This window comes from Sminthopsis crassicaudata, chromosome 4, assembly GCF_048593235.1.
Source record: "Sminthopsis crassicaudata isolate SCR6 chromosome 4, ASM4859323v1, whole genome shotgun sequence".
Taxonomy (NCBI): domain Eukaryota; kingdom Metazoa; phylum Chordata; class Mammalia; order Dasyuromorphia; family Dasyuridae; genus Sminthopsis; species Sminthopsis crassicaudata.
The window spans coordinates 287,769,995-287,784,595 of record NC_133620.1 but is presented as its reverse complement, the minus strand read 5'-3'; the positions used below and the strand labels follow the sequence as shown (position 1 = coordinate 287,784,595).

The window sequence follows — 14,601 nt, the reverse complement described above, 5'->3', positions numbered from 1 at the left end:
GACCGGACGGTTCCATTTGGGCGAGAGAAGACGGGAGGGTATGGGCTGTTCCATTGGGCATCTGACGCAGTAAGGAGAGTGGAATCCAGTGCCAGGAAGCCGTTGCAGGAAGGACAGACCGACAGACAGAGATAGATGCTGAGACAGACAGACATATCCAAAACTCCACAAGTTTTATTATCTTTCCGTCTACATCCACTCCACGTTACTGTGGAGGTAACTCCATCCTCCCCTTCCTTCAGGTTCTCCGCCTAGGGACCGCTGTCCCTCTGCTCATCCAGGCGTGGCCAAGGTCGGTCAGAGGCCTGGACAGCGCCTCTTGCACGCCCCGCCTTTTCTTCTCCCAGACCGCCGTCGCTCCGGTGCAGGCCTCCGTTACCGAAGCCTCAGTCAGTGTCATCGCCAGTGCTGGGTCTGCCGGCCTCGAATCACTTCTCACCCCGTCTCTCCCCTTCGGTCACCAGCGGTTTTCCTAAAGCCCTTCGCCCCCCTCCCCCACACCTCCCTCAGTAACTCCAGTGGCTCCCCGTGGGATAAATCCAAAATTCTCTGTTCTGTATGTAAAGCCCTTCATAATCTAGCTCCTCCCACCTTCTAGTCTTTTCACACTTTGCTCCCGCACTTACTCTTTCATTCCGTGATACCGGCCGCCTAGCTATTCCCTAACGGGCTCCACGCATTTGTTCTATTTCCCTTTGTTCTTCCTACTGACCTCCTACTTTCCTTTAAGTCCTAATTAAATTCCACCCTCCTTAGTTGCACTGCCTTTCCTCTGTTCCTTATATCCTATTTATCCTGTAAACAGTTTTTAAAATAATTGTTTTAAAATATTTTGTTTAGTTATTTTCCATTTTTCCATTCCCTCCCCCCCTACACATTTTGAGTTACAAATTGCTCGGATCTTTCTCTCCTTGCGAAGGCAAGCTTGATTTCTTCCACTCTCGGACTGGAGTCTCCAAACGGCTTTTTGGGTGTTTCAAAGCGGATATCAAGGTCCAAGGCTGACATCGGAGTTCCAAATTTAGAATGCAGAAGAAGAGTGGGTTCCGTTTCGGATACGTAATCCAAGCCCCCAAACCCTCGGGAATGAATCTCTGTCCTGACGGTGAAGATGGATCCCCCATGTCCGCAGGGCAGGGCCGGGGCAAAGAGGGGGCTGGGGATCCGAGGAGACAGGAGAAGAGAAGGCCCGGCGCTCCGAGCTTGTCTTTGAGGCTCTGCAAAAGATAGACCATAGGCCATCCAGCCTCAGGTTGCTTAAGAAAAAATCTGTGGGAAGAGGCTGGCGTGAGAGGAGCTGGAAAATCTCCCCTCCCCATCCCCAGCTTTGCTCCACTAGAGACTGAAAAGTTTCCTCTTGGATGAGATCTTGGTGGGACATAGTAATGCCTTGCCCAGTGGGAGAGATCCCTCACTCTGTATTATCTGGTATGTGTTCTCTTCCATGTACCTTCTCTGATTTCTGTGTTGCTATTGATTTGGTTTGGATAATTGCACACACGTGTTCACTGTCGGATTGGTGTTTGTTTGGAAGGGAAAGAAGCTTGAGGTCCTCCCTTCCCCATTAAATAAACAGTGATTAAAATTTAGCTTGAATTTAGCAGCTTTACCTCAAAGGACTGGAGGGCTTGGAATAGGATATTCCGCAGAGCAACGGAGCTAGGATTATAACTAAGAATCAAAACTGATATAAATCCTTCAGGGAAAAGATGGATGTTAAATGAAATAGAGGAATTTCAAGCACTCATAATAAAAAGACCGGAGCTAAATAGAAAATTTGATTTTCAAATACAGGACTCAAGAGAAGCATAAGGAAATAATCAAGAAAGGAATATCACGAGGAACTCAATAAGGTGTATCTGTTTACGTTCGTACAGAGGAGGGATGATACTTAATAACTCACAAAACCTTTCTCATTATTTGGGCAGTTAGGAGGATTATTTATGGGCAGAGATCCCAGATGTGAGTTGAATATGAAGTGACAATAGCTAAAAAGTAAAATTAATGTGTGTGAATGGAATAGATTGGGAGAAAGAGAAAGGGAGAGGTGGAATGGCATAAATCAGGGGTTCTCAAACTAGAGTCGAGGGCCAGATGTGGCCGAGGTCGTTAGGCGCCCACCGGCTAGGGCAAATGGGCTGAGGGGCGGAGACAGAGGGTGAGCTTTTGTTCTTACTATAGTCCGGCCCTCCCACAGTCTGAGGGACAGTGCATGGCCCCTATTTTAAAAGTTTAAGGAGCACTGGCATAAATTATTTGCCATAAAAGAGGCAAGGGCAAAGCTTTTATAGTGAAAGAGGGAAGGGAGGAGGGGGAGTGAGTGAATCTTATTCTCACCAGAATTAGCTCAAAGAAGCATAACATACATACTCAATATGGGTATAGAAATTTATCTTACCCTACAGGAAAGTAGGAGGGGAAGAGGATGTATTCAAAGGGGAAAGGTATTCTAGGGAGAACATATGAGGGGAGAGAGTGGTCAGAAGCAAAACACTTTTGAAGAGAGAAGGGGGACAGGAGAGATTAAAAAATAAACAGGGAAATACAATAAAAAATGATGAGGGTGGAGGTCCCTTTAAGATTTCCTTTCTGATTCCCCAAACCCCATAGCTGACCTTGATTCACAAATCCTGGTCAAAAAGCACCCTTTTGAATATCCGGGCCCAGCCCCCACCGGATCTGAGCTGGCTTGGGTTTTCTCAACCCCCACTTTCTGCTCAGGTTTCCCCAACCCCTCACAGTTTCTTCCTTATCTGAAAAGCCCGACAAGAACTTGGGGCATCACCCACAAGCCCCTTTTAGGTATAAAAGAGCCAAACTGGAGCTCTCTCTTTGCAGGAGCCCTTCCCCACAAAACATGGTATCCTTCCAGCCATGTAGGGGTTCCTGCCCACCCAGTGACCACCTTTGGCCCTGGCATCTTTCTAACTGAACTTCCAAATTTCTACAATAAACTTTTTATCAATCTAGGTTTTCAGGCCTGTAAATTCATTTACAGGGACACTGCACCGTAATGATCTTTGCTCTGATCAAAACAGGATTCCCCCTTTCCTATCTCTCATCAAAAAGACTAATTGTGAGGAGAATTTTGAAGCAAATTTTCCTAATGAAGGTCTCATTTCTCAAACATATAATCAAATTGAGCCAAATTTATAAAAAATTAGAAGCCATTCTCCAATTGACAAATGATCAAAAGATATGAATAGCTTACAGATGAACTAATTGAGCTATTTATAGCCATATGGAAAAATACTTTTAACATTATTGATTAGAGAAATGCAAATTAAAACAATTCTGATTAATAATATCTATTAGATTGGCTAATGGACTGGAAAGGAAAAATGATAAATTTTGAAAGGAATGTGGGGAAAATGAGACATTAATGCATTTTTGATGGAATTTTGAACTAGCAATTTGGAACTATGCCCAAAGGGTATAAAGTCATGCATACTCTAACAATACCACTACTAAGCATGTATCCCAAAAGAGTTGTTGTTGTTGTTGTTTTAAAGGAAAAAGACCTATGTGTACAAAAATATTTACAGTGGCTTTTTTTTTTTTTTCAGGACAAAGAATTGGAAATTGAAAGGATGTCAATCAATTGGGGAATGGCTAAATACATTGTGCTACGTGACTATAATAGAATACTGTTGTTCTATAAGAAATGATGAGCAGAATGCTCTCAGAAAAACTTGGAAAGTCCTCTATGAGCTCATGCAAAATGAAATGTACTGTGTACAAAGTAATAGCAATGTTATGAGATGATCAGCTGTAAATCGCTTTGCTATTCTCAGCCATACAATGATGCAAGACTACTCTGAAGAACTTATGATTAAAAAAATGCTATACATATCAGAAAAAGAATGATTATGTTTAAATGCAGATTGAAGCATGCTTTTTAAAAAACTTTATTTTTCTTGAGGATTTTTCTGGGAGAATAAACCTATCTTTCTTTTGCAACAGGACTTTTATGAAGTGTTTTACATAACTTCACATGTGCCTTCTCAGTTGGGGCAGGGAATGGGGAGGGAGGAAGAGAGAATCTGGAACTCAAAGTTTTAAAAACAAATGTTAAAAAAATGTTTTACATGTAATTGGGGGGAAAATAAAATATTAAATAAAAGGAAAAAACCTAAAAACTACATCCCCTAGACTAATATTATTTACAGGAGCCCTAGTGCTCCTAGTTCTCTGAAGAGAGTAGATTGGCCAATATTTACTTCAACTTCTTCCTTTCATGTTAGGAATTAAATTTCTCCCTTGGAAAAAGGTAAGGAATAAAGAGACTACAGATATCTATTCTGCCTTCCTTTGAGTCATACAATGATGGCCCTATACTATATGTGCGGGACAGACCTCTATAGACATTTTTGAGGTTGAATTTGAGATGTCTATGAACATCCTGTTAGAAATGCTTAATAAACATTTGAGGATGTTAATGTTAATTCTTAAAATGAAAGGATGGTTGGATACAAATAGCAGCATGGAATTTTTATCAACCATCTCTCTGAAAATTCACACCCTCATTTAATCTGCATTATTGACATTGGTTCCTTCATGCTTGTAAGTCTAGACAAGCCACAAGATAATAGGTCCTGATTTGTAAAATGTGCTGGTTTCTGAAGGGTAAATGCTCACACTGAAAATTCAACTGGTACTTGGGAGGCAATAGAAGCTGCCATCCCTAGATATACACATCTGGAATAATTTAACTCCTTGAGGTCAAGTGAAAGAGTGAGGAGAGAGAAGAGGGCCCAGGGCCGAGCCTTGAGGCACACTTAATGATCCAGCAGAGGAAACTGAAGGGGAATGTGTCATTCTTCTTGCCAGTCAGGTAGAAAGAGAATTAATAGAGAACAATGTCCCCAAAATTCAAAGAGTAGGGGACCAGAAGTGATCAACTATGCAGAGTGCTGCAGAGAAAGTCTTGCTTGCCCTTTAGTTAGTTAGTGAACATTCTCTTATCTCCATTTTACTTATGAGGAAAATGAGGTTCAAAGGGTGATATTGTTATTGAGTAGTTTTTCATTTGTGTTTGAGGATTTTCTTGGCAAAGACACTGGAGTGTTTTGCCATTTCCTTCTTCAGCTCATTTTACAGATGAGGAAACTGAGACAAATAGGGTGAAGTGACTTGCCTAGAGTCCCATAATTAGTAAATATCTGAGACTGCATTTAAACTCAGATCCTAACTCCAGACCTGGCACTCTATTCACTGTGCCACTTAACTGCCAAAAGGGTGATATGACCATAGTCAAATGGCTATAAGGCAAGCTATTAAGAGATAGTCACAAAATTGTAGAATGATAGAGATGATAGAGAAGTTGGAGATCATATAACCCAAAATCATAATTTTACAAAGGAAGAAATGGAGGATCCCAAAATTTGATTTCTATAAGGTCACTTGGTTTAAAAAAAAAAAAAAAAAAAAAAAAAAGGTGAACTTCTTGACTCTAGTGCTGCCTCCTGGGAACCACCTGAGATAATGTTAATAACCAAAAACAGAAGAACACAGAGTCCTGGTGCTATCTACTTCTCAATCACTGGGAGGGCAATGCTTTGCAAACTGCCAACTGCTCTAAAAAGGTCACTATGAAACCCAGAACCATACCAAGAATAAAAGTTAATACTATAAATAAATATTTACATTTTCTGAACAAGAGGAAAAAAATACACTAGAATGTTAGAATTTGGAGTGGAAAAAATAAGGGACTAAGTTAAACATTCTGGTGAATTCCAGAAGACAAATTGCTAACTAAACTGACAGGAACTTGTAAATACAAGATGGGACATTTAAATGGAACCATCAGGAGTCATATAAACTGAGATTGACTTCATTAAAGTCTAGGACTGGCTGTCTTAAAGAGTCACATACATCAAAATAATTTTCTTTTGTTTTTTGGCAAATATTTGATCTTGAGAGGCAGTGTAATCGAGCTGCAATGAAGTCAGGAGGATTTGGGTTCAAATTATGCCCCAGGTTGTTGTTGTTCAGTTGTTTATGATCCTTCTTGGTTTTATTTTGAAAGGATTTTTTTTGTTTGTTTTTTGACAAAGATGCTGGAATGGTTTGCCATTTCCTTGTCCAACACATTTGACAGATGAAGAAACCGAAGCAAATAAGAACAGTAACAGGAGAAATGTGACCTTGGATGATTTCTAGATTCCTTCTAGATCTAAAATTATATGCTTCCATCAAAATAATTATTCTCTCATTTCCCTTAAAAATATGAAACACACTTTTAGACAAAAATTTCCATTCTTTCCCCCCACCCCCTTACTCCTACCCCATTGGTTAATGTTTCTTTTAATCCCTTTTAGCTTCCTTCTCTTTAGTATTAGTCTCCCATTACTTAGTAATTACTAAGAAGTATTCTCCTATTATTCTTAGTACTATGCCCTTGGTTACACAAAAAATAATGACAAATAACTAGTATCTTTATCAAAGTAAGCAATAAAAAGAAATAGGAAAATTGATACAGATTAGAACAGAACAAAGAATACTCAAGAGTTAAAGAGTTCTTTGGGAATGAGTTAAGATCTCAATGAAGAAGAGAAAGAATGACTAATCAGCTTTCCAATCTCAGGGGAGAATCTGCTTTTTGAAGTCTTCAGGATTATAGGTGCTAGAAATTAAGTAACATGTTTGGGGGTTTGCTTCTATTGAAAGCTCACTGTCTCTTTTGGGATTCCTCCTCTGAAAAGTCCTGATGACAATTGAGTGAGTATTTGGTGCTACAGTGGGTAGAACATCAGTCAGGAAGTCTCATCTTACTGAGTTCAAATATAATCTTAAACAATAACTGTAACCCTGGGCAAGTCACTTAACCCTGTTTGCTTTAGTTTTCTCATTTATTGAGTGAGCTGGAGAAAATGGCTAACCATTCAACTATCTTTGCCAAGAAAACCCCAAATGAAACTACAAAGAGTCTGACAACTGAAATGACTAAATAATAATTCAAATGACCTATGTCCATTCACTACTGCCAACTCAAACATAAAGCACACATTAAATCTTGTCTTTTCTGATGACAAAGGGCAAGTAAACTAAACTCCCCCAAACCATCAAGAATTCAGTCACTAGGCTTATCACTATCACACTTCCTTCCCACCCTGGACCAACTCAGGCCCGGGACTTTCACCTCCACCACTCTTCCCTTCCCACCCCAATCTTGAGGTGGGAAAATAGGCATCCAGACTGGATCCTTGGACACAGCTCCTCTTAATACTAGAAAGAGTATGGTAATCTTTTGTGCTATGATTTCAGGTGAAGTCAACAAACATTTATTAAGCACTTACTATGAGCCAGAGCTGTGTAAAAGTCACTAGGATTAAAGTTACTGAGTATATTTAGTACACTTTCTTTGAGCCCTGTTTATCTAGGCAAAATCTCCTTTCTACTTTGACTTCTTGCTCTCTTATCTCCATCCGTGTCCTTTTCTTACTGTGTTCTTCTCTTCCAGTAAGCCGTTGGAACTGAATTCTTTTTTTCATTTTAGACCTTTTCCTCTCATACTCCTTGTTCCATATCTTGCGTCATAGTATGCTACCTCCCTCCCAAGAAGATATCAAATCCCTGGTCACCTTCTCCTTTATTTGATATGTCTTTCCTCTCCATCTCTCAATTATCCCTAACATACAAACTAGATGAAGAGGAGAAGTGGGCATCCTGCAGCTTCCAGACCCTTCTGCTACTTCTTCTACATCCTCTACTTCCTCCATTCAGCATCCTCTCCTTCCAGGTTCACTCTTCCCAGATATATCACCTCCTCGAGATCTCAATGGCAGGTATCTACTAACCCCCAAGATCATTTTCCTTCCTTTCTCAATGAGTTAAATACCTGGCTCACAGACTCCCTCTCCACTCCCCCCCAAACCCTTGTATATGAGGATTCCAATATCTTTGGTGCTCTCATCTCCTAAAACTATTCTTTCTGCTTATTGTAACTTAGTCAGACCACTCCAGCAATGCTTTCCCAATCCATCACCCAGCTCTGACCTTCCTTATCTCCCTTTGAAATATTGGTGATATTATGGTTGCCAGATAGTACATTGAACAGAGAACTGGTTCTGGAGTCAAAAAGATCTGAGTTCAAATCTGACCTCAGACCCTAACTATCTGTGTGACTCTAGACAAGTCCCTTAACCTTTATTGCCCCCCTCAATTTTTAAATAATATTTAGTTAGTTTAACTTAATACTGTCTTTAACTCTCAAATTCATTGTCCCCTTGTCTTATCATTTATCTCTTTCCAAATCCTGGTCTGAATTACTCATTTCTCTTCAAAAGAGGCTGGTTGTTGTCCTTAATTTTCAAAGGAGACCAAAATGATATCACTATGTTAGAGACAAGTTACAGTGTGTTTGACTATGGCTGATCAGACCAATAGAATGCTCTGCTACAGGTTGGGCACAAATATTCCATATGAACATTTGGGTAGGGATGTTTCTAAATTCTTGTACCTCGTGTTTCTTTTGAACTACAGCAACTCTGCTTTGCTCATAGAACACAGCACCTTCTTTGATGTGGGCTGGCCAGGCTGGGAGGTCCTTTGACAGCATCTTCTGTGTCATGCAAAGAATTCCAAAGTTCTTTACATAGACAATTGGAATGCTGCTGAAAACTGAGGAAGTCACAACTTGATACTGATTTGGTTCACCACAAAATTTTAATGTCTAATCTCAATGAGGAGGGTGCCTATGTGTTGCAGTGGATAGAGCATTGGACTTAGAATCAGAAAGACTCATCTTCCTGAGTTTTAATCTGGTCTCAGATACTATTCTTTATGACCCTGAGCAAGTCATTTAATACCATTTGCCTCAGTGCCTCATCTGTAAAATGAGCTAGAGAAGGAAATGGCAAACTACTTCAGTATTTTTGCCAAGAAAATCCCAAAATGAGGTCACAAAAAGTTTGAATGACTGGAAAAACAATAATCTCATTTGAGCCCGTATGCCAATACATCAATTCTTCAAGCTTAATTGATTTTCTTTTTTTTTAAGTTTAAAATTTTAATATTTATCAGGAAAAACCTACTACAACTATTATATATATGTATATATATATATGGGGGGTATGCATACATACAGACACAAACACAAAGCACACATAAGATATATATATACATATATATATGTATATGTGTGTGTGTGTGTGATCAAATCAAGGAACTATATGTATATTCAAGGACATAACTCTACTTAATGGGAGCCCCATTGTTTTTTTCTTTTTTCTTTTCTTTTTCTTTTCAGTTTTAAAAATATTTATAAGTTTTTATTTACAACACATATGCATAGGTAATTTTTCATCATTGACCCTTGCGAAACCTTCTGTTCCAACTTTTCCCTTCCTTTCCCCCAGCCCCTCCCTGAGATGGCAGGTAGTCCAATACATGTTAAATATGTTAAAGTATATGTTAAATACAATGTATGTATACATATTTATACAGTTATCTTGCTGCACAAGAAAAATTGGATTTAGAAAGAATATAAAAATAACCTGAGAAAAAACAAATGCAAGCAAAGAAAAACAGACAGAGTAGAAATGCTATGTTGAGGTTCACACTCATTTCCCAGAGTTCTTTTGCTGGGTGTAGCTGGTTCAGTTCATTACTGCTCTATTAGAACTGATTTGGTTCATCTCATTGTTGAAGAGGGCCACATCCATCAGAATTGATCATCATATAGTATTGTTGTTGAAGTGTATAATGATCTCCTGGTCCTGCTCATTTCACTTAGCTTCAGTTCATGTAAGTCTCTCCAGATCTTTCTGAAATCATCCTGCTGGTCATTTCTTATCACAATAATATTCCATAACATTCATATACCACAATTTATTTAGCCACTCTCCAATTGATGGGCATTCATTCAATTTCCAGTTTCTAGCCACTGCAAAGAGGGCTGCCACATTCTTGCACATACAGATCCCTTTCTCTTTATTAAGATCTCTTGGGGCCCAGTAGTAATACTGTTGGATCAAAGGGTATGCACAGTTTAATAACTTTTTGAGCATAGTTCCAAATCATCCTCCATAATGGTTGGATTCACTCACAATTCTACCAACAATGAATCAGTGTTCTAGTTTTCCACATCCCCTCCAATATTGTCATTGGCCAATCTAACAAGTGTGTAGTAGTATCTCAGAGTTGTCTTAATTTGCATTTCTCTGATCAATAATGATTTGGAGCACCTTTTCATATGACTAGAAATAGTTTCAATTTCTTCATCTGAAAATTGTCTTCATATCTTTGACCATTTATCAACTGGAGAATGGCTTGATTTTTTATACATTAGAGTAAGTTCTCTGCATATTTTGGAAATTAGGCCTTTATCAGAACCTTTGACTGCAAAAATATTTTCCCAGTTTATTGCTTCCATTCTAATCTTGTCTGCATTAGTTTTGTTTGTACAAAAATTTTTTACCTTGATATAATCAAAATTTTCTATTTTATGATCAATAATGATTTCTAGTTCTTCTTTGGTCACAAATTCCTTTGTGCTCCACAGGTCTGAGAGGTAAATTATCCTATGTTCTTCTAATTTATTTATAATCTCATTCCTTATGCCTAGATCATGGACCCATTTTTATCTTATCTTGGTGTATGGTGTTAAGTGTGGGTCAATGCCTGGTTTCTGCCATACTAATTTCCAATTTTTGTCAAATGGTGAATTCTTATCCCAAAGCTTAATTGACTTTCTATATTAATCTGTTTAAAATTTTCTCTCTTCAGTACTATCTAGTTGCCCTATCAATGAGGAGAGAGTCTTATGCAAATGTTACAGGCTTCAAGTCAGAGTTATTCTCTCCTTGGAAATTTTGGCCCCTTGCTCCCTAATTCTGTACTTCAAATATCCCCTATTCTTTCTTACCTTGCTTCAGTCTCAAAGAAAGAGAGAGAACTTCTCCTTGCCAAAGCCAACTACTCTATTTGTGTCAATGTTTCTTGAATTATCCCCTCTCATTTATCTTCAATTTTCCCTATTCACTGACTCCTTCCCAGCAGTCTTGCCCACAAGTACCAGAAGCCATGCTCAGAGAGTATTTAATCCTTTCATGTTGGGAAAAATTTACCTTTTGGCTCCACTTTCCAAATTAGTGATTTCCTCTGTTACCCACTGGCCTAGCCAGGCCTCCTTTTGCTTTGCACTTTGAGTACCCTTGCATCCCTTTACATCTTCCAACTTAGCTTTTGAATCATAATCAAACCAACTCTGTCATTGCTCTTGGAAAGAATGTTTCAATCTATTCCCTATCATTCCATTCATTATCTTGCAACTTTCCAAATTAACATTTTTCTTTCTAGACATAAATGGGGTGCCCTTATGTGTCTTGTCTCCTCCTAATAGAATGTGAATTTGCTGAGGAAAGGGAATGCTTGCTTTTGTATTTACTTAACACAGTGTTTGGCACATAATAAATGCTCAATAAATGCTATTTTAATTCAGACATCCCTTTATTCCAGACTTCCTACCTCTTCCATATTTAAGAAATCTTTATTTGACCCTTCCATCTCTTCAAATGGCCATCTTCTCTCTTTTACAACCAAACTGATAGAAAAATCATCTACACTTGTCGATACTTTTTAAAAATTCCACCTAATTTTATTTTTACATTATGGAATAAAACAAAAATTTTTATAACATAGTATAAATAAAATATGATTGCATATGAAACTGGAAATCTATTATGTGCAACTGCTATTCCTTTTAAATATAAAATAGTTATCTTATAAATTTCTTTATTTTTTCTTTCTCCCCTCCCTTTCTTTCCTTTCCTCTCAATTTTGTATCATCTTACTTCTGTACCCACCAATAAACTGAAGCTGTTTCTAATTGCTAAATCCAATAGTCTTCTTTCAGTTTGTTGCGGGTTGTGGTCCCTTTAAAAAACTAGTCCTTTCAGATTGATTTATACCTTTTCTGATTCCTAGACCCTCCTAGCTGATGCATTATTAATTGAAGAAGCTAGGACCTTTGATTCAAAACCCTGGCCAAAAGGATCTCTTTGAATTCCAATAGGAAATATCCAGGCTCTCTCATCCCCCATTCTAATGATCTGCTCAGGTTTCCCAACCCCCACCAAGCAAATTCTAGCCCTGAATATTACCCAGCAAGGAGCCAACTTGGGACTCCACCCACAGACCCCTTTAGCTAAATGTCTCATTGTAAAAGAGCCAAACTGGAGCTCTCTCTTTGCAGGAGTTCCAAACATGCCAGCCTTACACCTGGCATGCCAAGGGTCTCTGTCCACTGGAATAATATTTCTGGTGCCCTCTTATCTCTACCTTCACCTTTTACTAACTAGACTTTAACCTTACTTCCAAACCCCAAAATAAACCTCTTTTATCAATCTAGGTTTTCGGATCTGTAAATTCCTTTACAGGGGACTCTTGTGCTGCTACTAGACCTCATTTAACTCATCCTCTCCTTGCGCTGAATCTAAAGGGGTTGCACGGGAGCTCTATGACTCCCTGTACCCCAAACCTGTCACTAGACCTCAAACCCTAATTTCATTTAGGTACCCCAATTCTAGACCTCATCATTTAGGACACAGTCCCAGTAGTAGCACTGCTAGATCAAAGGGTATGCACAGTTTGATAACTCTTTGAGCATAGTTCCATATTGCTCTCCAGAATGGTTGGTTTCCTTGATATATGACTGTTCCTATTCAGTCTCCTTTGCTAATCTTCATCCATGTGCTTCCCATTAGTAATGAATAATTCCAAGGCTAAGATGGGCCTTTATCTATCTCCTTTTAGCTACCTCACTTAGTGATTTTCTTAGGGGCTCATGGCTTCAAGCGTCATCTCTTCTGATGATTCTCAGTACTATACCCAGGCTCTGTCTTATCTCTTCAGTTATCATCCTCTCTTTATTGTACATTTTGAACTGGATATCATGTAGGCATCTCAAATTCAACATGTCCAAAACAATTTGTTTTCTTCCCCTCTATCCCAGAATTCTTCCACTCCCAACTTATCTGTTATTATTGAAGGCATCACTAAATATTATCTTGAACTACCTATCACCCCACATATCCAATTAAGTGTGAAATCTTGTAGTTTCAACCTTCTCAACATTTCTTGTATATGTATACTTCTCACAGCCACAACCCCAGGATTGTAGAGGGTCACAGTGAGTGGGGAAACTCTGGGTGAGTATAGGACCCTTCACCCCAGAGAGAACCTGCTAACAATGTCTGGTTCAGCTCCCCATATCCCCTAAGGGCTCTCGGCCTTCCTGAGAAGTTAGGGGGCAGTGACAACCTGTGTTGTGATTGAAGCAGAGTGATACCAGGTGGCAAACTACATACAATAGCAAGTTGTTTATGTGGTCCTACGGGCTCATTGTTGTTTTTGTTACATTATAAAAAGAGGAAAGTCCTTGAAATAAACAGACTCCATTTTCCCACCATCCTCAGGAGTCCCACCTCATCACTTCTCCACTAAGAATATATTTCTTAATCATTCCAGTGTGGGGGCTCTAGAAAGAAACGGTACATTTTGTCATCCCAACGTGGGGGCTCTAGAAAGCAGGACACAACACAGGATAGTACCTCATCATCTCTCTCCTGGATTACTAAACTAGCTTTCTAAGTGGTCTACTGCCTCAGATCGCTCCCTTTTTCAATCCAACAGATTTTATAAGAGAGCACAATGCAAGGGAATAAGTTTGCTAGGAAATGGGAATAAGGGATTGGGAGTAGGAGATGAGAAATGGAGTTTGTACAATAATAATTGGGGATTGAAGAATCACTGATGAGGGAAGAAGATGAGGGGTTAGAAGTATGGTAACCATTGAGGAATGAATGAGTCCAAGCTGGAGGGAAGTCTGGTGAGGTAGACACATGATTAGACTACTCCAGGCCTTTTATCAAGATAGTCTGTCAAGGCCCAAATTTGTGGCAGGTGATAAGGTGCTCTGTTATGTCCAAGTGTTAGTTAATCTCCTGGCTGGCAGAAGCAAGCAAAAAAGCAGCTTTGTGGAGCTAGGATAGAAGTCAGGAACTGATGATTTGAGATGGTCTGGTCCTAGGACCATAGAAGGTCCTGGGCTGAAGACAGGCTAAGAGATACACATCTAGAGCTGACACAAGGCACCCTAGGAAGTCTCAGGAGCCAAGATGTCAAAGGCAGGTGGCCTGATCTGGAGATGAAGTAGGCCTAAGTGCTGAAGATACACATAGAAGCAAGCCTTTTAATTTTAATAGGGAAAAGATGTACCCACATGTGTATATATATATATATATATATATATATATATATATATATATATATATATATATATAATGTATGTATATATGTGTATCTATCTATATGTATGTGTATATGAAACCAGAGTGGGGGAGGGACAAAGGCTGAAGATAATCAGACAGCTACATTTTTTAACTAAAGCTTTTTGTTTTCAAAACATATGCATAGATAATTTCCAACATTCACTCTTGTAAAACCTTGTTTTCCAAATTTTTCCCTACCTTTCCCTTAACCCCTCTCCTAGACACAAACAATCCAATATATGTTAAACACGTGCAATTCTTCTATACATATTTCCACAATTATGCTGCACAAGAAAAATCAGATCAAAAAGGGGATAAAAGAGAAACA

At 39.0% G+C, this 14,601-nt stretch overlaps 1 protein-coding gene and 1 long non-coding RNA gene across 2 annotated transcripts in view; one reads left to right on the top strand and one right to left on the bottom strand.

Annotated features, from left to right (window-relative positions):
• The window catches only part of TCP11 (t-complex 11), a 63,676-nt gene that overhangs the window by 26,423 nt on the left and 22,652 nt on the right, over positions 1 to 14,601 (bottom strand). The window lies entirely within an intron of this gene.
• Positions 18 to 3,960, top strand: LOC141566540 (uncharacterized). Its single transcript, XR_012489342.1, has 2 exons — positions 18 to 1,428; positions 3,567 to 3,960. It is a non-coding gene; the product is annotated as an uncharacterized LOC141566540 (long non-coding RNA).